This window comes from Pantherophis guttatus, chromosome 5 (genome assembly GCF_059756535.1).
Source record: "Pantherophis guttatus breed Tessera chromosome 5, ASM5975653v1, whole genome shotgun sequence".
Lineage (NCBI taxonomy): Eukaryota > Metazoa > Chordata > Lepidosauria > Squamata > Colubridae > Pantherophis > Pantherophis guttatus.
In genome coordinates, this window is record NC_142067.1 from 22,842,586 (window position 1) to 22,866,256 (window position 23,671).

At 39.5% G+C, this 23,671-nt stretch overlaps 1 protein-coding gene and 1 long non-coding RNA gene across 10 annotated transcripts in view; both read right to left on the reverse strand.

Moving 5' to 3' along the window:
- The window catches only part of SPATA13 (spermatogenesis associated 13), a 132,787-nt gene that overhangs the window by 60,243 nt on the left and 48,873 nt on the right, over window positions 1-23,671 (reverse strand). The window lies entirely within an intron of this gene.
- LOC148113303 (uncharacterized) overlaps window positions 12,985-23,671 on the reverse strand; it is a 52,926-nt gene continuing 42,239 nt past the window's right edge. The window contains exons 2-4 of the long non-coding RNA XR_009621014.2: window positions 14,119-14,217; window positions 13,505-13,572; window positions 12,985-13,306 (exon numbers count right to left, since the gene is read on the reverse strand). This is a non-coding gene — a long non-coding RNA (uncharacterized LOC148113303). The remainder of the gene's footprint in view (window positions 13,307-13,504; window positions 13,573-14,118; window positions 14,218-23,671) is intronic.

Genomic DNA, 23,671 nt, shown 5'->3' on the forward strand with positions numbered 1-23,671 from the left:
TTCCTGAACAGAAAAGGGGCAGATACAGCAAGTTTTTCAGGTTTTATGCTCTGTCTGGCTTTGAACTTCCTGGGGCCCAGAAAGAGTATCCTGATTGGTTGTCAGACTTCCAGGGGATGGGGGTCTTAGCTAGCCCTGCTGGTTGATATAATCTTCCCAGGTGCCATGTGGTGAGTTTCTTCCTATTGATGGGTCCCATTGTCTTGCAGATGAGGTCCATTGACAAAGATTGAGTTTCTGCCTCTGGCCCATTAACAAAAGGGTGGGGGCAGGAAGGTGGGAGCTGCTTTGTCTTTAAAACATGCTTCTCCATTTCTCACCCAGGGAAACATAATATTCTGCCTTTTTAATATTTCCCAAAGTATTTCATTCTTCTAGGAAAGGGGTGGGTGCCAACCTCCTACATAACGACAGGCTTCCAAAAATATTTTGTTGTTAGTTGCGAAGTTGTGTCCGACCCATCACAACCCCATGGACAACATTCCTACAGGTCTTCCTGTCCTCTACCATCCTCTGGAGTCCATTTAAGCTCACGCCTACTGCTTCAGTGACTCCATCCAGCCACCTCATTCTCTGTCGTCCCCTTCTTTTGCCCTCAATCTTACCTAGCATTAGGCTCTTCTCCAGTGAGTCCTTCCTTCTCATTAGATGGCCAAAGTATTTGAGCCAAAAATATAGGAAACCAATCCAATGAAGTTAAGGCTTAGCATCATACAAACATCAACTTTGAACATACAGCAGTGTTTTTCGATCGGGACAACTTTTAAGATATGTGGACTTCAACTCCCAAGATTCCCCAATAAGCACTGCCTGGGGAATCTTGGGAGTGGAAGTTCACACATCTTAAAAGCTGCCAAAGTTGAGAAACACTGGAACAGAAAAAGAAAGGAAAGAAGGAAGTACAAGCAGTTTAACAAGAATTTATACTAGCTCTAAGCAGCACACCTCAAATGTTTTACAAGTTAGGTTTAATTTTCCTTCCTGTTGAATGATAAAATACTTAATTCAGTCAATGCCTCTGCTAACAATAAATGATGGGAAAGTCAAGTAAAGATTAGAAAGCAATGAATGTAAAGATTTTAGAGAACAAATTCTGGATTGGTGAAGGAAAGAAAGAGTTATTATCAATTGATAGCGATGACTAAATATGTATCACAAAGTAACCAAAAAGAAGGATTTAAAATAATGTGCATATTAGGAAGGATCAGTTGCATGACAGACCTCTACCATCTATACAAGTTAATTATCCAAATGTTACAGCAAATTAGTTGAACCAAAACATGGGCTTTTTTTCTTCAAAGAAAGGTATGTTTAGTGAATATTGTGGCTTTTATGAGTTCCCCAACACATTTATCATGTCTATAGCATTTTTAATTTGTATTTATTTTTTCATGACACATGCTGTAATGTGTTGTTATTCCCATGTTACAAATGCTCCACTAACTTACCAAAATGCTATACTGTGGCTGCATTTTTCCATCATGCTAAGTTATATAATATGAATATAATATGAATATGAATAGGTGTCTGCTGGGTGGAGAGTAAGTTATAAAACATGTCTTTCCATGCAAACTCTGTCTTTAATAGATTTGCATATGATCTCATGATGGAGATACATAAACCAAGAGCTTGTGCTGTGACATCACAACACAGATTTCATCATTTCAGCTACAATCATCAGGAATGGGTGTCTATGATGACATGGTTTCTTTGGATTGGCTTTATATGTTAATCAATGCAGCCAATATGGTTATGAATCATTGTTTATGGCATATGTGAATTTTAATGCTAGCCACTGTTATTATACATAACTCAAGGAAACTCAGACTAGACTGACATTGTACTGTCCGTAGCACAGAAAAAATAGACTGTACTTGCTTTGCTAAAATAAACATTAATCAGATCTTTTGCATTTGCTTTATTGTCTCCACCTTTATTTTTTCTTTGGGCAGTTTCATTAAACTTTCTTTTAGTTCAGAACTAGTTTCCTGTTTGGATATCAGGGAGTCTGTGTAATAGAAAGCAGGTCTAAGTTTATATTATAATACAGCATAATGTAGCATAGCACAGAAAGCCAGATTGCTGTAGTGGATAAGGCATCAGGCTAGAAATTGGGAGACCATGAGTTCTAGTCCTTCCATAGGCACAAAGCCAGCTGGTGACTTGGAGCTAGTCATTTTCTCTCAGCCTTAGGAAGGACACAATGGCAAACCACTTCTAAAAATACTTTGCCAAGAAAACTGCAAGGACCTGTTCAGGCAGTGTCCCACACTTGCACCTGATTGAATGGAAGGGGGGAAAAAAACAGCATAGCATAACTGTACTCAAGGGTGTCAAACTGGCGGCCCACAGGCCGGATGCATCACACTTAGGCCACACCTACCCCAGGTCCGCGAAAGAAAAAAAAGTCAGGATACATCACATGATGGCATGATGCTGCACGTTTGATACCTGTGACTGTACTGATTCTCAAATGAAGTAATTCTTATGAGTGGATATAAACTGAAACAGATTTGGGATCAAACGTTCTCCTTCAGAGTTACTAGCCCATACGTAGATGTGTCTCTAAGAAAGACAGATAAAAACAGCCTCAAATTCTTCTGGATTTGGCCTGCCACAAAATAGATTTTTGTCTTCCTCGCTAATAAGAGTTACTTGTGGGAAAGTTACGTCGTCCTCTGCAATGGAAAACTACATCTTGATGTGATTTCCATAGCATGAGCCCAGAAGTTGAAATGATAAGACACAATGGAGATATTTTTACAGGGTAAGTAGGAGAATTGAGGGTGAAAATCAGGCAAAAATGTAGAAAAATCACAGTAACAAAAATACTGTAGTGCAAAAATGGGATACATAAGGAAAAGGGAAGCCATTTTGGTGCCAGCAGAAGAAAAGACAATATGTTGTTTAGCAATTAAATGAATTAAGAGAAGGGAAGAGAAATGAAAGGATCTTTGGAGATAATGCAGCTGAAAGGACAAAGCAAATGAAATAAATATGAATAAACAGGAAAATTAGAATTTGAGGGCGAATGAAGATGTTGTTTATATAAGTAAGCAAAGAAATATTGAGATATGATTAAAAAAGGGAAAAAATATGGCAAAAATTTTAATTGAGTAAAATGTATTTGAATTTGATAAATTGTATAAGTTTATAAATTATATAATGGTGAGGTCCTATATTAAGACCTACTTAGTGGCGATAACAGCGGCAAAATATAACTATTTTTCCGCTATTATTGCATCGGCAGATAATCGCCCAGCCGCCTTGTTTAGGGTGACCCGCTCCCTCCTCCACCTGGGAGCACGGGAAGACCCCTTAAAAGGTCGAGCTGAGGATTTTGCACAATATCTGCACGATAAAATCGCTCAAATTCGGGAAGGCTTGGACTCTGACTGGATGTTGGAGGCAGGTCTTGAGGATGTTATTTGGGATGAGTTTGACCCTGTGACCACTGAAGACATGGACAGGTTACTGGGGAAGTTGAACGCGACCAGATGTTTATTGGACCCGTGTCCCTCCTGGTTGGTACTGGGTTCCCGAGAGGTTACACGAGGCTGGCTCCAGAGGATTATAAACGCTTCTCTGAGTGAGGGTCTCTTGCCTTCCGCCTTGAAAGAGGTGGTGGTGAGGCCCCTCCTCAAGAAGCCCTCTCTGGATCCGGCTGTTCTAGCAAACTATCGTCCTGTCTCCAACCTTCGCTTTGTAGCAAAGGTTGTTGAGAGAGTGGTGGCACAGCAACTCCCGCAGTAACTGGATGAAACTGTCTACCTAGATCCGTTCCAGTCTGGCTTCAGGCCTGGTTACAGCACTGAAACGGCATTGGTCGCATTGGTTGATGATCTCTGGAGAGCTCGAGATAGGGGCTGCTCCTCTATTCTGGTTCTATTAGATCTCTCAGCGGCTTTTGACACCATCGACCATGGTATCTTGCTGCGCCGACTGGAGGGGCTAGCAGTGGGAGGCACTGTTCTACGGTGGTTCACCTCCTATCTCTCCGACCGGTCACAGTCTGTGTTGGCAGGAGGGCAGAGGTTGACTTCAAGACACCTTATTTGTGGGGTGCCGCAGGGGTCGGTCCTTTCACCTCTTCTTTTCAACATTTATGTGAAGCCCCTGGGTGAGCTCATCCGTGGTTTTGGGGTGCAGTGCCATCTTTACGCTGATGATACTCAGCTGTACATCTCCACCCCAGATCACCCCAATGATGCCCTTGCAGTGATGTCCTGGTGCCTCGAAGCCATGCAGATTAGGATGGGGAGAAAGGCTCCGACTCAACCCTTCCAAGACCGAGTGGCTGTGGCTGCCGGCGTCCCGATATAGCCAGCTGATATCATGGTTGACTATTGGGGGTGAGTCATTGGCCCCACGGAGAGGGCTCACAACTTGGGTGTCCTCCCAGACACACGGCTGTCTTTAGAAGAGCATATGACGGCCGTGGCCAGGGGAGCTTTCTATCAGGTTCACCTGATTCGTCAGTTGCGACCCTTTCTGGATGAGGACTCCTTATGCACAGTCACTCATGCCCTTGTCACTTCCCGACCGGACTACTGTAATGCTCTCTACATCGAGCTCCCCTTGAGGTGCACACAGAGGCTCCAACTGGTCCAGAATGTGGCCGCATGGGTGATATTGGGAGCGACATGGCGCTCACATATAACACCTCTCCTACGCGAGCTGCACTGGCTCCCGGTGGTCTTCCGAGTGTGCTTCAAGGTGTTGGTTCTTATCTTTAAAGTGCTCCATGGCTTAGGACCTGGGTACCTACGAGACCACCTTCTGCAACCGATAACCTCCCACCAACCAGTATGCTCCCACAGAGTGGGCCTCCTCAGGGTGCCGTCACTAAAGCAATATCGACTGGTGGTTCCCAGGGGGAGAGCCTTCTCTGTGGGGGCACCTACCCTTTGGAACAGGATACCCCCAGGGATACGAATGATCCCAGATCTCCATACTTTCCGTCGTGCACTTAAGACCTTTCTGTTTCTCCAAGCCGGGCTGGCATAAATTTTTTCTAATTGTCTAAATTTTATGCTGAAGATCTTAACTGATGAGCCAAATTGGTTTAATTATTTTAAATTGTTTTTATTTCACATTTTTATATGTATGTTATTTTGACTGTTTACCGCCCTGAGTCCTTCAGGAGAAGGGCGGTATAAAAATTAAATAAATAAGATAAGATAAGATAAGATAAGATAAGATAAGATAAGATAAGATAAGGCCAATACTCTGTTCAAAAAAGATGTGGGTGAATGGGGGGGGGGACCAATAAAACTTGATTTAAAAAAACAACAACTGCAGGGTTTCGTTTAACAACTGTGGTAAAAAGAACATAAAATGGAGTACAACTCATTTAACTGTCTTGCTTAGCAACCTTCTATGTTCTATGTTCTGTCCTTCCTGAGTGAAATATTTTTTCACAGTCATAGTGAGAGTGGGAAAATATGATGTTAGGTAGAAAGTTTCAATTCTCTTTTATTTTTTAACCATTCGTTCTTTATCTTAGTATATTTATATATGTTCGGGGTTGCCTTTCTTCCATTTCATCTTTTTTGTTGTACAGCAATCTTTCTTCTCAATCCTGCTATCTCCCTCTCTTCTTTCTTTCTTACTTTCTTTTTCCCTCCTGTCCTGCTCCTCTCTACTTCCTCTTCCTTTCTCCTTCTCCTCCTTTCTTCCTCTCTGTCTAGCCCTCTCTCCTACTCTGATTTCCCCTTTCTTCCTTCCTCCTCTCTCTTCCATCCCTCTCTCTTCTCCCCTTCTCTTCCATCTCTCTACTCTCTACTCCTCTTTCATCTCTCTCTATTGCTGTATTCATTTTCAATTTAATATTTTCTACTATGGTGTCCAGGCAACCCCGATCTTTATCATTTATTAAAAATATTACTCAAAATTCCCCTCCACTTTTTAAAAGCTTGAAAGAAGTCCCAACGAGCAATTAGCGGCTAATTTGCACTTGGGAATTTAAGCGGAGAAGAAAAAAAAGAGGAACTTTATAGTTAAACCGAAAGCCCTAAAAGGAATTTTCTACCTGGATTTAAAATTGGATTTTGAAAGAAATAGAAACCCTGCAGTTGTTAAGGGAACCATGCAGTTAAGAGAATCTGGCTTCCCCATTGACTCTGCTTGTCAGAAGGTTGTAAAAGGTGATCACATGACCCCCGGACACTGCAACCCTCATAAATACAAGCCAGTTGCCAAGCATCCAAGTTTTGATCACGTGGGATGCTGCTATGGTCATAAGTGTGAAACACAGTCATAAGCCTGCATTTCACACTTACTTATTCTAGTGTTTTTTGTAATTTCAAGGTTACTAAATGAATGCTTGTAAGTCAAGGCCTATCTGTAATTTACAAAGTTAAATTAAGCCGAATTATTTCAGTTATTTTAATGTTGAATTAAACCAAAAGAAAACCCAAATTTATTGGCGGTTACAGTACTAGCCATCCAATTCACTTTCATATTTTATAAATATTATAAAATATTAAAGGAACTCATGGGTAAGCATGTGCATGGGGTGAAAACATGTTGTCTTAAGGTTTCTTTTTTTAAAAAAATAATTGGAGAGATATGAAAATAACTTCCTATCTCCTTTTCTATGGATACTGAAGTATCCCAGATCATAACATCCTTGATATTGATCAGAGTAAAGCATTCCCCCTTAAAATAATGAAACTTATAATTCTAATAATGATGAATTTTTTAATCAAATAATGAAACTTATAATCAAAAACATACGAAGGATAGTTGCAGGAATTGGGTATGGTTAGTCTAGGTCTAGAGAAAAGAAGGACTGGTGGTGACATGATAGCAGTATTCCAGTATTTGAGAGGTTGCCACAAAGAGGAGGGAGTCAATTTATTTTCCAAAGCACCAGAAGGCAAGACAAGAAACAATGGACGGAAACTAATCAAGGAGAGAAGCAACCTGGAACTAAGGAGAAACTTCCTAACAGTGAGGACAATAAACCAGTGGAACAGCTGGCCTTCAGAAGTTGTGGGTGTTTCAACACTGAAGGTTTTTAATAAGAGACTGGACAACCACTTGTCTGACTGAAATGGTATAGGGCAGTGATGGCTAACCTTTTTGCCATCATGTCCCAAAAGCAGGGGGAGTGCGGGGTGATCGCGCATGTGCGTGCCCACACCCATAATTCTATGTGCCCTGACCCCCCACGCATGCATGTGTCACCCCCCTGTGCTCCACCTGCTTTTGGCATGTTATGTCACAGTGGGCCCAGTAGGCCCGTTTTTCGCCCTCCCCAGGCTCCAGAGGCTTTCTAGGAGCCTGGGGAGGACGAAAACAGCCTTCCCTACCTCCCTGGAGGCCGGAAACAGCCCGTTTGCCGACTACCGGTGGGCCCAGAAGGCCCGAAAATCAGCTGACAAGCGCACACATACGTGCTGGAGCTGAGCTAGGGCAACGCTCGCATGCCTACCAATATGGCTCTGCGTGCCACCTGTGGCACGCGTGCCATAGGTTCGCCATCACGGGTATAGGGTCTCCTGCTTGAGCAGGGGATTGGACTAGAAGACCTCCAAGGTCCCTTCCAGCTCTATTCTGAATGGAATAGTTTTATCAGGAAGTTTTATCTTCCTGGTAGCCGAAAGCTTATAGCTCTCCACTTGGCACAGTATTGTCATTAGGCTGAGAGACAAAAGACTGGCAGAATGACGTAATCTGAGAAACAAGACCTCTGCGTACCAGGTTACCATTATCCTCTCTAGGAACAGCTCTGGCCCACCCGCCCACCTTTCCCACTGCAGCTGGACGCAGCTCAATGATGGATTCAGCCTTTCAGTCTGGAAGAAAGCTATTTATATCCCCATTCAGCCTGTCTCTGATGCTATTATTGTGTTTTTTCTCCCCATCCCCAAGAGGCATTATCCAGGCAGCCTGGTCTGAAGAGATGCTTCTTTATTTCTTATTTATTATAAATGGATCATTATGCCCAAACATAAAGGAAAACTTCCTGTTTCCAATAAAGACCCTGCAACTCAAAAATCTCCCCCATCACTATCTGATTCCTAACTTAATGTTTTTAAAACTCAGAAGTTAAATCATTCATGTGGGGGGGAAAACAAAAAGCCAGCCGTGGCCACGTTTCTTCCAATTTTAATTTAACTGGATTATCTGGGTTTTTAAAGCAATTAGAGCTAATAGGTTTCCTGTTAAATGAAAAGAATATTCAGGTTCTACAGTGTCATATTTCAGATGGAAAGAGAGCAAAGAACAATACACAATCCATGCCTTTTGAGTTAAACAGACGAAGCATGTGTTTTAGTTTAAAATCTGTTTTATACAGTACAACACAGCAACCAATGAACAAGAAAAGTATTTCCTATCTAGAACCGTCACATACTACAAACTTACAGCCTTCTATGCATCGTTCAAAGCTTACAAAAATCATTCATGTAATCAGAATAGGTGGATCTTCATTACATGTTAAATCAAAACTAAGTACGTTTCTGAAAAAAGCTAAATATTTTTCCTTGAAACATTTGAGGTTTGCATGTATAATATCTGTAGGGATGAGACAACAACACTTTGTACCGTACATCCAATTCTCACATAAAGGACTTTGATGTACGTTTTGAGTCTCAAAGTAACTAGCTGAGTTTTAGAGATAACGTTGTACTTTATTGCAGTCAATTTATCCTTGACATAATGGGGAACTTTCTCATGAACAAATGAATATATCAAAGTGAAAGATGTCATGGTATGAGCAGTAGTTTTAAACTTATGTAGTATCTTTCATTCCTCCTGCAAGCCATATGCCTCTCTAAGCCATTTCAGATTTTGCAGATTTTGCAAAGATAATGAGGAAGGGTTACTGTAAATGCTTTAAATTGCCTGTTCTGCATCACATGTGAAACAGTTGTATAAAACTGTCTGTATAGAAATACGTTCACATTCAAGGAGCTATTCCAAACTATGATTTACAAATTCCTAGATCTTCCTAATGGAAACCTTCCTATTTCAAGAATTTATTCATTTTTCCTAGCTGGAAAAATAAGAGCTTTTTATTTGCACTAGAAATGAAGAGAAACACCAGTGTTTACCTTTATCGATCCTAACTTTCTAAAAGTTAAAAACCTGGCTTTTCCCCATGTGTTGGGATAGGTTGAGTTTGGACCCAATGATTGTGATTTGTTATGCATTGCCAAGTGTTGGTTTAGGACGCTAGGAGTTGTTTCGTTTTTATTGGTTTTATGTTCTTATCACTGTTACTGTGAGCCAGCCAGAATTGATAAGATGGGCAGCCATATAAGACTCTTTAGTTAATTAATTAATCCAGATTTTCCCAAACCACTTCTTTGCGGATTTGTTGAATTACAGCACCTATGATTCCAATGATATGCTGGCTAAGAGATCTGAAAGGGATAATCCAACATACCTGAAAAAGAAGTTGGATTGTTGTAATATTTTATGACATTCAGATTACATTCATATATGCACATGTACCCATTATGTTATTCTTTGGGGATGGGGCAAGCAGCATTATGCTGGGAAAGCAACATTTTTGGGATTGGCCCACCCCACCTGTGCTGGCAAAGGAGGCACACTGCAGGGCCCGTCAATCCGACTACCGTGTTTTCCCGAAAATAAGGCCCTGTCTTATATTTTTTTGAACCCCAAAATAAGCACTTGGCCTTATTTTCAGGGAGGTCTCATTATTTTGGGGCACGTGGAGCAAGATGGGGCTCCTCTTGCTGTTTTATTTGATTTCCAGCTCTGCGTTTAAATATTTTCGGGGAGAGCTTATTTTCAGGCGGAGGCTTATTTTAGCGCATGCGCTCAAAAGCCGAATTGGGCTTATTATCAGGGGATGTCTTATTTTCAGGGAATCAGGGTATTCTGGTGGATAAGTTCCATGTGAAGAGCATGACCCATCTGAGTCATAGTGCTGTTAGAAAACATAGCTAAATAGACTTTATAAGTATGACATTTATTTCACTTTTCCACACCTTTCTATCCTTTTCCATCACCACCATTATCATCATCATCATCATCATCATCATTTTAGTAAATGTATATGCTGCGTAATTCCCAGTGACTCTGGGACAACATATCCATACTGTCAGCGTTCCAGAAAAACTCCAACTCCAAGTAAAGACGCGGAAGCAAGCATTTTTCCAAAGTTCTCTTTACTAGAATAGGCAAACTGGCATATCTGGGAAAACCCGAATCTAAAAAGCCCAGGTTTTCCCTCAGTAAGTCAAAGCTCCCAAAACCATCCCCTTTCTCCCCCGTCGATCACATGCTCCAATCAATGTCTGTTCCATCTCGACCCAGCCCCCTGACCACTCCTTCTCCAGATGCTGGATTGCCCTGACCTTGACCGACAGGAAGAATGCTATTATGTCTACTAACAACCCCCCTCCTTAATCCCACCTCCTACTTTCCCACACATGAGAAGGTGGCAGCATTGAAGTTTCCGGCCTAATATGGCTTCTAAAGCTGACACATACATTGCTTCATGCACTATCCTTTGTTCTTTAAACTTCCCACTTGGTTTTTGTGAATTATATAATTCCCACCTTCATTCAGTTTGTGTTTCTCTTGATATAACCAATTCTTGCTTCCGTGTAAAGAAGTGGATGGAACTCAACCTTATATATAGCTGTTTTTGCTTCTTTTGACAAACATTCATTCCCCACCCCAAGAAACCATATGCTACCAATGACCTTTCTACTAGCATTTGTACATTTTGTAATTGTAGTTCATCCATTTCCTCATCTTTAGGAAACATTTTACCAAGGAACATGACTTCATCTCCTTGCCCTAGCTTTGTAACCATTTATGTCTAATGTGAAATCATTCATTCCATTTTCCATAGTAATCATCTAGGTCTCTGAAATATTAATTTTCAGTCCTGTGCTCTTTATTGCATTATGTAATTTATCTAATGTAAACTGGAAACTAAATTAACAATTAACACAGGTCTCTCTGTATCCACAACCAGTACACCTCTATCATAATCCAAAGTATTAGTTGTAACAAACGAGCAAGCAAGCAAACAAACAAACCAGGACAACATTTCAGGTCCGTATGTTATTCCTTGTTCACCACTGAATCCTTTGCATAGGACTCCTACATCATTCTACTTTTGTTTCCTTGTTTCTATGTTCATTTTATTCCAAGACCGACTTTGATATCACCAAATATAGATTTATTCCACATTCAACATGTCTCATCAGCCAGTATACTTTACTAATTCTTTTAGGGTTTAATCATAAACAATCATATCAATAATACATTTAGTTTTATAGTCATTCTTTTGCCATGGGTGTGTATAAAAATATATGGCTTTAAACCATATATTTGAAACAAACATACCTTCGTCTTACTAGATGCTCACCAATCACTGTTCTCATTTATTCTTGGGATCCAAATGGCCAAATCACTTTTTCAGTTCTCTGTTCACACTCATTCCCACCGATCCATTCATGCTACCTAATTGAATTCTGTTTTCCCTGCACCAGAGTCATCTAGAATGTTGCACAATTGTTCCTAAGATTCTTCTAGTTCTTCCATTATCACTACTGAAACATAGATCTAACTATCTTTACTCTGATTTTACTTCCACATACATATATGTATCTATAATTTATTTCGTTCATCAATTCATACATTTTACTTTTTATTCCTTATAATTTCTGAATCATAATCTTTATTTGTGGTCAAATGGGCCCAGAGATACTGAGATTATGGCTTTATGATTATGGTCAATAATATGATTTTCACATAATTCTTTTTAAGAGAAGCCATAGACTATGCTATAACCTCATTTAAACTTCTGCCACATACAAGAGAATCAGTGTTGAGTTGGTAGGCCTTATCAATCTAAAGTATAAACAGACAAATGAATAAATGTTCTCTGCTAACAATAAGGACAATAGTAGTTTGTTTTGGCCTATTTAACCAGTTTGCTACAAGCACCACCAAAGTTCAATTAATCACAAGCATGCCCATATTATTCTACACACGTTAGCAACTCTAATCAAGAAACTGACCATTTTGCAAGCCAGGATACCAGAACCCACATAGTTCAGGAAAGATTGTCTACAATTATTACTCTGTAAGGAATTTCTCCTAATTTCTAAAGAAGCCAAGATTTACCCATAATATTGGTACAAAAACTATTTCAAAATTGACTTCTCTTGTACAATGCTTTGGAATGATGTAAAATGTAATTCTAATTAAATCCCCTGTGGTGTTCCAGTGATTAATTAAAGACAAATTTCTTAAAAGATTTCATCCGCATGTAGGGTGAAAGGGTCAATCATAGCCTTCTGAAAACTTTTGAGGGTCTTGAGATGTGGGAACCAGGCTTAAGTTCCATGGTGTGACCAAATGTGAAATTGATACAGAAAAGATATCTTGGTCTTAGAAAAGTAGAAATTGTAAGAAAGAAAAGCAACTCTACTTGGGGCTCTGAAATAAAGAAAAACTCTGACAGGTGTTTAAGATCCAAATACCCCAAATTTCATTAAAGTGCTTTCCTAATGATTTCCGTTTCCTATACGTGCTGATCTTGAAGGTTAACTTACTGCTTGCTTTGAAGAAGATTCACATTTCCTGACAGGCTTAAATAACCAGAAACACAACAATATAGTCCCGTGGACCTGATCCTCCATGTAATATATTATAGACCTCCGCAAAGGGTGCAAATCTTGCTACCTAACAATAATTTCTTATAATATTTTTCATACCAATGAATGCAGTTAGCAAACAAATATATGAAGTAAAGGATGAGTCACGTAAGGAAAACTCCATGCTACAACAATAAACTCGCACAAGAGAATAACAGTGAGATTTTCTAGTGGTTTTATGTAAAAGAGTAATGAAAGTATTTGAATCATACGTTACACTTAGGTGAGGTATGGCGATACAGAATTCTGTTACACTCCTATGTGAAGGTCCCAAAAGGAAAACATCGACTAGCCAACAGTAGAAACGAAAGACATGGAAACATATAGACACAGTCACATATTTTATTGAACAGTCTGAACACCAGTGAGTATTGACAGCATCATAACAAAGTTGCAAGATTCTTTTGCCTCTGTAAGTAGTGTAGGGGACTACAGAGCAATAGATGCATAGCCACTCAGGGTGGAAACTGGCTGTACCGATTTCATTGGTCATGTATTTCTGAGAGGCACAGGTACCCAAGCAAGAAAGAGGTAGCAGCCATGGTGTCAACTAAGTTGCTGTTCTTGTAGGCTTTGTGTTATGCATGTTATAGGTGAGGATGGTGGGGAACATCCTTTCCCCTGTGAGTATTCAATGGTTATCTGGTTACCTGTGGAGAGACAAGACAGACATGGGGGTAGTGATGGTTAATGAGTAGTAATGGCAACAAACATGGTGGGTTGGGTTGGTTCAAGAATAATAATATTCTGCTCCTGCCCCAGTCCCTATTTATTATTGTTAGTTTCCTCTGAGACTGATATTGGTATGCTTGCCCAGAAGACAATACAATAATTGAAGCAATACTCACCCATCTGATGTGAAAATATGGAGTGATTTCTGTTTCTAGCAGCTATTCCTTTGGGGAATCCTCTAATCCTGGAAAGAAAAAAAAAAACTTCATGAATCTTGGATCTTCCAGTTAAAACAACAAAATGTTTGCTATTTCCAACTATGGTATCTATTAGGGCTGTTCAGTGCTCCAAATTCAGTTCCAAAAAAAGGAGACTTGAAATGTGCAAGAACACAAATGGAGCGACTCTGAAACTCTTAAAGCAGGGACATATTTTCTCTAAATTCTCTCCCACCTAAACAGTCCATACACACCAGGTTGTTCATATTACAGCAGATACATATACAAACTATTGAATAAAATGTAAGGAATGAATGTTAACCAAAGCAGAAGCTTCTCACAAACTAGGATAAAGCAAGTAAGAGATCATCCTGGCTCACACATCATTCTAAGTTCTAAAGTAGTTCATTCATTTTTGGTTTGGCCAGGAGTGACTAACTTCTATGAGCCAGGAAGGCTTTTAAATTTCAAATTAAATTTCAAACTTTAAAATGATATTTTGAATAATAATATTAAGCAATGAACCTCTCCCCCCCCACATCCTCCCACTCCCATGAAATCCTCTTGCTTACCTGTGTGACGTACTGTGCTCTTGCAGTCTCACTTCCAGTTGACTTGAATTTTCTAATGTGTGTTTGTCAGTCTGGACTTTTTCAGAATACCTGTAAGTTCTTTGAAATAAAAGTCATTTTATGTCTCATCTTCAGAGGTAGCCTTGGCTTTCTTGCTAACTGCAAATAGTTTTCCCTCGCAGAGAGGCCCTTTCACTGTGGCATCTCAGGAAGCAGAGAAATGGAGCTCCCTGCTTCACGTCTTGATATCTGAACAGTATTCTGTGACGGGAACACTTAGGGCAGTTTTGTAAGTGGTTTTAGAACTAAATGGAATCTTATCCTCCACGGACTTGGGTATAGTACAGGAGAAGAAGATAGCTGTCTCTGTGTCCTCAGCAGTAATTTCTTTTATTGAGGCAGAGGCAGGGGTGGGTTGTTGGGGGTTCGCAGGGGTTCAGAAGAACCTCTAGCTAACAGTCTGTGCAGTTCAGAGAACCTGGCTGGCCCCATCCACCCAGTGGTGAAATCTAAAATTTGTTACTACCGCTTCTGTGGCTTGGTGGTGGGGGTAATGTGACTGGGTGGGCATGGCCATTTTTTAAAAAACTTTTAAAACCATTTTTTCTACAACCTCTTGAGGTTGTAAACAAATGCTTTCAAAAGGCTCTGACGATCCCAGCTGAGTTGTCAGATCGGCAGAGACTTTTTTTCTTTTAAATGCCTCTGACAATCAGGCAACTCAGCTTGGATCGTCAGAGGCATTTAAAAGAAAAAAAGTCTCTGACGATCAGGCAACTCAGCTTGGATTGTCAGAGGCATTTAAAAGAAATAAATGGTTTTTTTCTTTTAAATGCTTCTGAAGATCCAAGCTGAGTTGCCTGATCGGCAGAGACTTTTTTTCTTTTAAATGCCTCTGACGATCCAAGCTGAGTTGCCTGACCGGCAGAGTCATTTAAAAGAAAAAAAGTATCTGCTGATCAGGCAACTCAGCTTGGATCGTCAGAGGCATTTAAAAGAAAAAAAGGGTTTTTGACTTTTTTTTTTATTTTTAAGAGCATTTTTTCGGCTGAAGAGGTTGTAGAAAAAATGCTTTTAAAAGTAAAAAAAAAAAGCTTCTGATGATTGTGCAGGTCAGCTGGGCATGGGGGGGGCAGGGATTTTTGCTACTGGTTCTCCGAACCACCCGCCTCCATCGCTATCGGATCAGGCGATCCGGTCCGAACCGGGAACATTTCACCTCTGCACCCACCCCTCCCCTCCCTGGAGTCCCTATGCGGCCCGTTTTGGATGCAGGTAAGTGCAGGGTGTGTGTGGAGGCTCAGGGAGTGTGAAAACCAGGCAGTGGTGAAATGTAAAATATGTTACTACCGGTTCTGTGGGTGTGGCTTGGTGTGGAAGGTTAATGTGATTGAGTGGGCGTGGCCAACTTTTTTTTTAACTTTTAAAACCATTTTTTCTACAACTTCTTCAGCCGAAAAAAATGCTTTTCAAAGCCTCTGATGATCCCAGCTGAGTTGCCTGATCGTCAGAGGCTTTTTTTTCTTTTAAAAGCCTCTGACAATCCCAGCTGAGCTGCACGATCATCAGAGGCTTTTTTTTTACTTTTAAAAGCATTTTTTCTACAACTTCTTCAGCCGAAAAAAATGCTTTTCAAAGCCTCTGATGATCCCAGCTGAGTTGCCTGATCGTCAGAGGCTTTTTTTTTCTTTTAAAAGCCTCTGACAATCCCAGCTGAGCTGCACGATCATCAGAGGCTTTTTTTTTTTACTTTTAAAAGCATTTTTTCGGCTAAAGAGGTTGTAGAAAAAATGCTTTTAAAAATAATTTTAAAAAGCCTCTGATGATCGCGTGGCTCAGCTGGGCACGGGGGAGGGCTGGGACTTTTGCTACCAGTTCTCCGAATCACCCACTGCCATTACTACCGGATTGGGCGATCCGGTCCAAACCAGGAGCATTTCACCCTTGAAACCAGGCCTACTGGAAGTTTGGGAAGGCCAGAAACAGGCCTCCTGAAGCTGGAGAGGGCCTCCGGAACTTGGGGAGGACGTTTTTGCCTTCCTGGAGGCTTAAGGAAAGCCTCCAGAGCCCGGGGAGGGCAAAAACGCCCCCCCCTGCTGTGGTGCAAGAGGCTGACTAGGCCATGCCCATACCCACTCAGCAACCGGGCAGAAAACCCCTTGCTAAAATTTTTAAAGCCCACCCCTGGGCAGAGATGGGCAATTGATGGGAATCTAAAGCTTATCCTATACCACCATTGCCAAAAATTGGTATTTTTTTACAATTGCAAGCAAGAAATGCATTAAAAACAGTTCCACAATTTCTTAAAATATGCTTAATATCTTTTAAAAACAGGGTGGATTTGATTTAAATCGAGTTGATTTAAATCATGATTTAAATCACTAGTAAAAAGGCTTGATTTAAATCAACTTGATTTAAATCATAATTTTTAAAGAGCAACTGTCATCTCTGCTACTCCTTTGACCCACTGTTGACTCACCGATAGTCCCAGTGTTGCAGAATATACAGCCTCATGCTACACAACTAAGCTCCATTTCATGCTGCATAAACGAAATTATTTATGTATCTTAAATAGAAAACTATCTTACGATAGATTTTTACCCCAAAAGTTTTTTATTAAAATAAATTTGATAAAAATCAAAAAAATCTGATTTAAATCAAAAAAATCCGATTTAAATTAAAAAATCTGATTTTTTTTATTTTTTTTAAAAAAAATCATTGATTTTTATCCACCCTGTTTAAAAACAAAAGAAACTCTGGGGGAAATCCAATAGTCCCAACTATTTTGCTCTTCTTCAGCTCTGAATTTCCCTTCCCAAAAAGTTTGGTGTAGCTCTCAGAAACAGAAAGATTGTTCAGGAATGCTCTCATCAAGAAGAGGACTAGGCAAACATATGCATTCAACCTCTTTCTTCCAGTGCGACATTATGCCAAACTAGCTGGGAATTCTGGAAGTTGTAGTTACAGACATGTTGGACAAGTTATCTAAGAGAAAGCAGTCAGAACTGAATTCTCAAGTTTCTTCAGTATCTGTTAATCATATAATTAGGAATCCATTTGCTTCTCTGCAGATGGGTGGTGTTTTTGGATCACACATAATCCACCCAACAGAGAAAGTGTTTAAGCCTGAGGCTCCCAACAGGAATGTGCTGACAAATTATCATAAAGATACACAATTTGTGGAATTTAATCAGCATAACGACTGATTTCTGTGGTTGTTGGCAGGGCTTGAATTTGTAAGTGACTTTTTATTTATTATTATGCCCGAACATGCCAAAGTTAATTTAATTTTTCCAAAGAAGCTGGAGCATACGTTGAGCCAATGAGGCATGTGGGTTTTTTCCTTAGATAAAGCTGTTGAGATTCTTCACTCCTTAAGGGAGCAGATCAGCAGATGTTAGACATTGACTTCAGTGGTGGGTTTCAAATTTTTTTACTACCGGTTCTGTGGGCGTGGAATGGCTTGGTTGGTGTGGTTTGGTGGGCATGGCAGGGGAAGGATACTGAAAAATCCTGATTTCCTCCCAATCAGCTGGAACTTGGGAGGCAAAGAATAGATGGGGCGGGGCCAGTGTTGGGTTGCCCCCGGTTCAGACCGGTTCGCAAGAACTGGTAGTAAAACCGGTGGGAGGCCCCGCCCACTGCCTCGGATGTTGTCATCAGTGATCTGCGCATGCGCGATCCCATTGCGAACCGGTAGTAAAGGTAAGTAAAACCCACCCCTGGGCAGGGCCAGTCAGAGGTGGTATTTACTAGTTCACCGAACTACTCAAAGTTTCCGCTACCGGTTCTCCAGAACTGGTCAGAACCTGCTGAATACAACCTCTGATTGGCTTGCTTTCTGTGATTGGTATTTATGCACACTGACACACGTAATGGTTTTGATTCTAACCCATTTTCTAAAAATTCCAAGTTGCTGAATAAACCTTAGTTTTCCGAATTCATACATTGTGTCATGAATGAACAAAAGCAACTTGCAAATTATGAAAATATGTCTATATTTTGTCATTTACTTTCTGTTCTGGGCATACCTACCGGTAGTCCTTAACTTATAATTGTAATTGAGCCCGGAATTAGTCATAGGTTGTGCTGGTCCCTAAGTGGGTCACCCTGTAACCATGCCCAATTTTATGGGTTTTGCAGCAGTCATTAAGTGAATGCTGTGGTTGTTAGTTGAGCACAGTGGTTGTTAAGTGAACATTGTGGTCATTAAATGAATGTGGGGGTTAAACAAACCAATTTTATCCAATTGGTGTTTTCTGCCTGAAATCAGAAGTAAATGCTAGAAACTGGCTAAAAAATGTTGAAAATCGCAATCACATGATCGTGGGATACTACAAATGGCCTTAACTGGAAGTCGGTTGCCAAGTGCCCAAAACCATGTTGTAAATACCTTTGGGAGAGGTGTCGGTCATAACTTTGAACAGTCACTAAGCGGTTGGTTCAGGGGTGATATGCTCCCGGTTCAGACTGGATCGCCCAATCCGGTAGCGATGGAGGCGGGTGGTTCGGAGAACCGGTAGCAAAAATCCCTGCCCCCCCCATTGCCCAGCTGAGCCGAGCAATTATCAGAGGCTTTTTTTTTATTTTTAAAAGCATTTTTTCTACAACCTCTTCGGCCGAAGAGGTTATAGAAAAAATATTTTTAAAAGGAAAAAAAGCCGGAAAAAAAGGCAAGTCAACTGGGATCATCAGAGGTTTTTTTAAAAAAAAAAGCCTCTGCCGATCAGGCAAGTCAGCTGGGATCGTCAGAGGCTTTAAAAGCATTGTTTTTACAACCTCTTCAGCTGAAGAGGTTGTAGAAAAAATGGTTTTAAAAGTAAAAAAAAAAAGTTGGCCACGCCCACTCAGTCATATTATCTCCCCCTTCAAAGCCACGCCCACAGAACCGGTAGTAACAAATTTTACATTTCACCACTAGTTTGGTTGTTAAACAAGAACTACCTGTACTTTTCATTCATCTTATGTTTACATGGCTCTCATATATTCCAAAGATTCACATACAGAGCTCAACGAGAAAAAAATTACATTGTCAAGTGCAGGAAGTCAAGAATCAAGGCCGTTCAATTTAATACAGGGGTGTCAAACTCAAGGGCTGTGGGCCGGATCCGGCCAATGGGGTGCTTAGAATTGGCCAGCGGGGCTGCCCTCGAAACAGTGAAGGACTTGCCCGTGGTGCCTCTGATAGCACGTGGCCCTCCCAAGCTCCATTTTTGCTGGCAGAGGGTTGCAGGAAACCATCCCAGCCGAAAATGGAGATTGGGAGCCTGTTTTCTCTGGCAGAGCACTTGGGCCACCACAGGCGCCCCTGACACGAGTGACGTCAAGCTGACCAATGCCCACCCTGGCCATGCCCACCCCGGCCCCGAGGTCAAACACAACCTTGATGTGGGCCTCAATGAAATTGAGTTTGACACCTCTGCTCTACAAGAATCTTGACTAGTAAAGGCCAAAGCAAATAGGTAGTAGATAAGTCAATGGAATTCAAGGTGGGATGAACTTATATGAGTGCAAAGGAACTTGAGATCCCTCTCTTGGGCTCAGCCTGATCATCTCCTACAATATGTATATAATAAGCCATAAAACAATGCTTTGTAAACTGGGTCCATACACAATATTATGCCATAACCAAATAAATCACATATTTTGGCTTAGTATAAATGCATCAACACCACTGCAGGTTGTTATAGTTTTCTTTCACATTGTTAATGAAATAAAAAAAGATCAATAATTACAGTATTAAGAGCTAATCTCACCATTAGACAGGATGAAGCAAGGGTGGGTCTTCATAGCAGATGAAATTAAAGAAGCAGCCCCTAAGAATTCCTTTCTTCCAAATCTGTGTGTATCACACAATCTACTCAACTGTATTGAACAAACTAAGCTAGTCTGCTCTCCTCAAGTATTATTATTATTATTAATAATAATAATAATAATAATAATAATAATAATAATAATAATAATAATAATAATAATAATAATAATAATAATAATAATAATATTTAAATTTGTATACCGCCCTTCTCCCGAAGGACTCAGGGCGGTGAACAGCCAAAATTAAAATACATACAATATAAAATTTAAAAATAATTTAAAAGCAGAATTAAATCGAATTGGCTTCCAAAAGTTAAAACCCATTACCCTTAAAATAACCCATTAAAATTTTAAGCCAGCCCAGCTTGCTGAAATAGGAAGGTCTTCAAAGCTCGACGGAAGGTCCGGAGGTCTGGGATCAGTCGTATTCCTGGGGGTAGCTCGTTCCAGAGGGCGGGTGCCCCCACAGAGAAGGCTCTCCCCCTGAGTATGATAAGATGTTATTGTCCCTTCACCAGTTCTGAAGTAAACTGTTCTGCCAATAAATTTTTCTTTGGTTCTATATGTGAACTAGAGATAGAAAGAAACTTCTAATTCAGTTATTTTATAAACAAATGAAACATAATGATTGCTGGGGTCTTAAGGACTAGGGGTGACATGATAACAGTATTTCAGTATTTGGAATACTGCCACAAAGAAGAAAAGGTCAATTTATTTTCCAAAGCACCAGAAGGCAAGACAAGAAACAACGGATGGAAACTAAACAAGGAGAGAAGCAACCTGGAATTAAGGAGAAATGTCCTAACAGTGAGAAGAATTAACCAGTGGAAGAGTTTGCATTCAGAAGTTGTGGGTTGTTCATCACTGAAGGTTTTTAAGAAGAGAATGGAGAACTATTTGTCTGCAGGGCCTCCTGCTGGACCAGGGGGTTGGAGTAGAAGATCTCCAAAGTCTCTCCCAGCTCAATTGATTGATTGATTGAGTGCATACTCCTTAGGTAGAAAAAACCATCTGGTCCTTTCATTTATAACTGAGTAAGTGTGGATGCCATCTTTTCAAATGTGTCTCACCAAGAACTCTTGACTTAACACAAGAAACAAGAGATGAACCAAAGCAATTCTTGGTGTCTCTTGACCATTTGGGGGTAAACTCCCATCAGAGATGAGTCCTATATAAAAGGCTTTTATTCTCATATAGTGAGAAATTCTTAGCGGGTTTGAAGAAACTAATCTTTTCACAGAATATACTGAAAGCCTACTTTTCCCACAGAAAGAAAATATAGCAAAGACAGTAAAAAATGGACTATTGTATTAGACGACTCAACTCGAGAATCTTAATAGTATCAACCCAAGAAAATGAAGCTCTTTTAAAGGGATTAGATTTTTTTTTTAATTAAATTTTTAATCTGGGTTGTCAAATCAACATTTTCATCTATACATACTATAATCTGACAAGAGGATTTATAGCCTCTGTTTACAAACTTTTACTGTGAAATAAAATTTCAATGTCCTATTAAATCTATGTTTTGCAAAGAAATCACATTTAAACAGTGTATTAGCGGTAATACGTATTTCCAGAATTTATTACACCTAATTATAAAAGCACGCAGAAATAATATTTTGTATATTAGAGAAAAAAATATTTTAGGCCTTTTAGGATGATATCCAGAAAATCACTATACATTATCAATATTTAAATTTTGGTATTCTGGAGGAAGAGCACTTGTGATCTATTTAATTGCTCATTTGCATTCATATCTAACATAAAGCCTCCAACTTTTGTTTTATTAAATAACTTGCCCTACAGTACTTATGTTAAACAATAAATAAATAGCCCACTTATACTAACATGGTTCAATAGCATACTGACAAATTGTTTTTATTATGTTTTACAATAACTTTATGTATTTCTTAGAACTCACAATCCATACTATCAACTTTTTAGGTGGGGTAATGTGAACACTTAAAAGTAACAAGAAGAATTCAGCAGGTAAGGCTTTTGTTCTACAAGCTGAGAAAAGCATCTTGGATTTCTGTTTATACTTTTAATTGCCCCAGACTAATAATAAATGCTATCTAGTAAGTGTTTAATTCTACCTTCTATTGCTTGTACAAATCATCATACAAATTAGATAGGTGGTTTTGACAAGTACCATCATTCAAATTGGGTTTTAATTAATGATGCTAATGTCAATAATCTACTGAACCTTCAAATTTAACAGTCAACTGATTTATATTAACTGCTGTCACTCCAAAAAAGAGTGGACTGATTAAAATAATTTGCTTCCCATGAAATCCAAAATAGAAACTAATAGTTACTCTAATCTTATACCAAAATATTTGGTAAGCCTTTTTTTTTACTGAAAGAGTCCTTTGTTTACACAAACCTCCACCTACCTCCCAGTTTTTCTTTAAAACAGTTTCTCCATAAACTTAACTTCCTGCAGATGGACAGTTTGCCAGATTAGCCTATTCTATCACCCTTTAATGTACTTTAATTTGCTATTATACCTCTTTGTCCAATTTTGTTTTTAACGATTCTGTCTACTTATGAAAAAGCACTAGATGCACTCTTTTAGTAAGCACAATAATCTGATACAGTTCATTCTACATTAATTCAAAAACATATCCTACCATCATGATTATAAATGTGCAATGATAATAACTGATTTTAATCGCATTTAATGCCATGCATATATTGTAAGCCCTTCAATGTGACCAAAAGGATTATTTTATTGTAACCTCATAAAATGGACTGAGGTATTAGTGAATTAATGAAATTCCTAGCACTTCTGGCTCGGAAATTTTGGGAGTTGAAACCCATGCTTCTTAAAGTCGACAACACTAATCCATTCAAAAGTTTCTTATATTTGACTACTGTTTTCTTCAGTTCACATGAATCCCTGTCATTTCCTAAACCAGTTCCCACAATTTTTGGATTATAGGCACTATATCCTCCAGGTAATGATGAAAGTTAAATTTTAAAGTGTTCTATGTATAGCTTTCACTCCTTCAGTTGTACCAGGTCATGAGTTGATTTATGCACATCAGGAAGTGAAAGTAGATGTTCTAAGAATTAAGACACTGAGGCTCAACTACTCCTTCAGCCATAGACATTTACTAAATCCCCCTGGACCGTAATTCTTTCAGATCAATCTAATATGGGTTTTATTATACCAACAAAAATAAAATAAAATAAAATAGAGAAGGACTTTGTATGTCCCATTGAAGTTCTAAATATAAATTAACAAACAAAACAACTCTAAAACTATCAAAGAACTGGAGCTCTTCCCCTCAAAGAAAGGTAACCGTTCTTTGACAGCCTCTATACAATACTGTAATTTTTAAAAAGTGGTAGATGTAGAGGTACAGAGCAGTACATTCCCAACCTTGACAACTTTCAGTTGTATGGACCAACTCGCAAACTTTTCAGCAAATAGCCACTGTGGCTACTCCAGACATGTGGAAGTCACCAAAATTTGGGAATCAGAGCTTTAGACAGAAAGGATGGTAAACTGAAATCACCTGAACAGCTCATTTTTTCTACCCCGTGGCTGGCTGGATATGAATCTGTATACATATGTACAGTATGTGTTTGTTGGATCTGTATGCCACGAGATTCATAGTGTCTTACAGAGTAACATTTTAAAATATCAGTATAACATTGAAAGATTCTAGATAATTTTAAATATAGTTTAGCAAAACATTAACATCTGTAAACTTTAATGGCACTTGAAGAA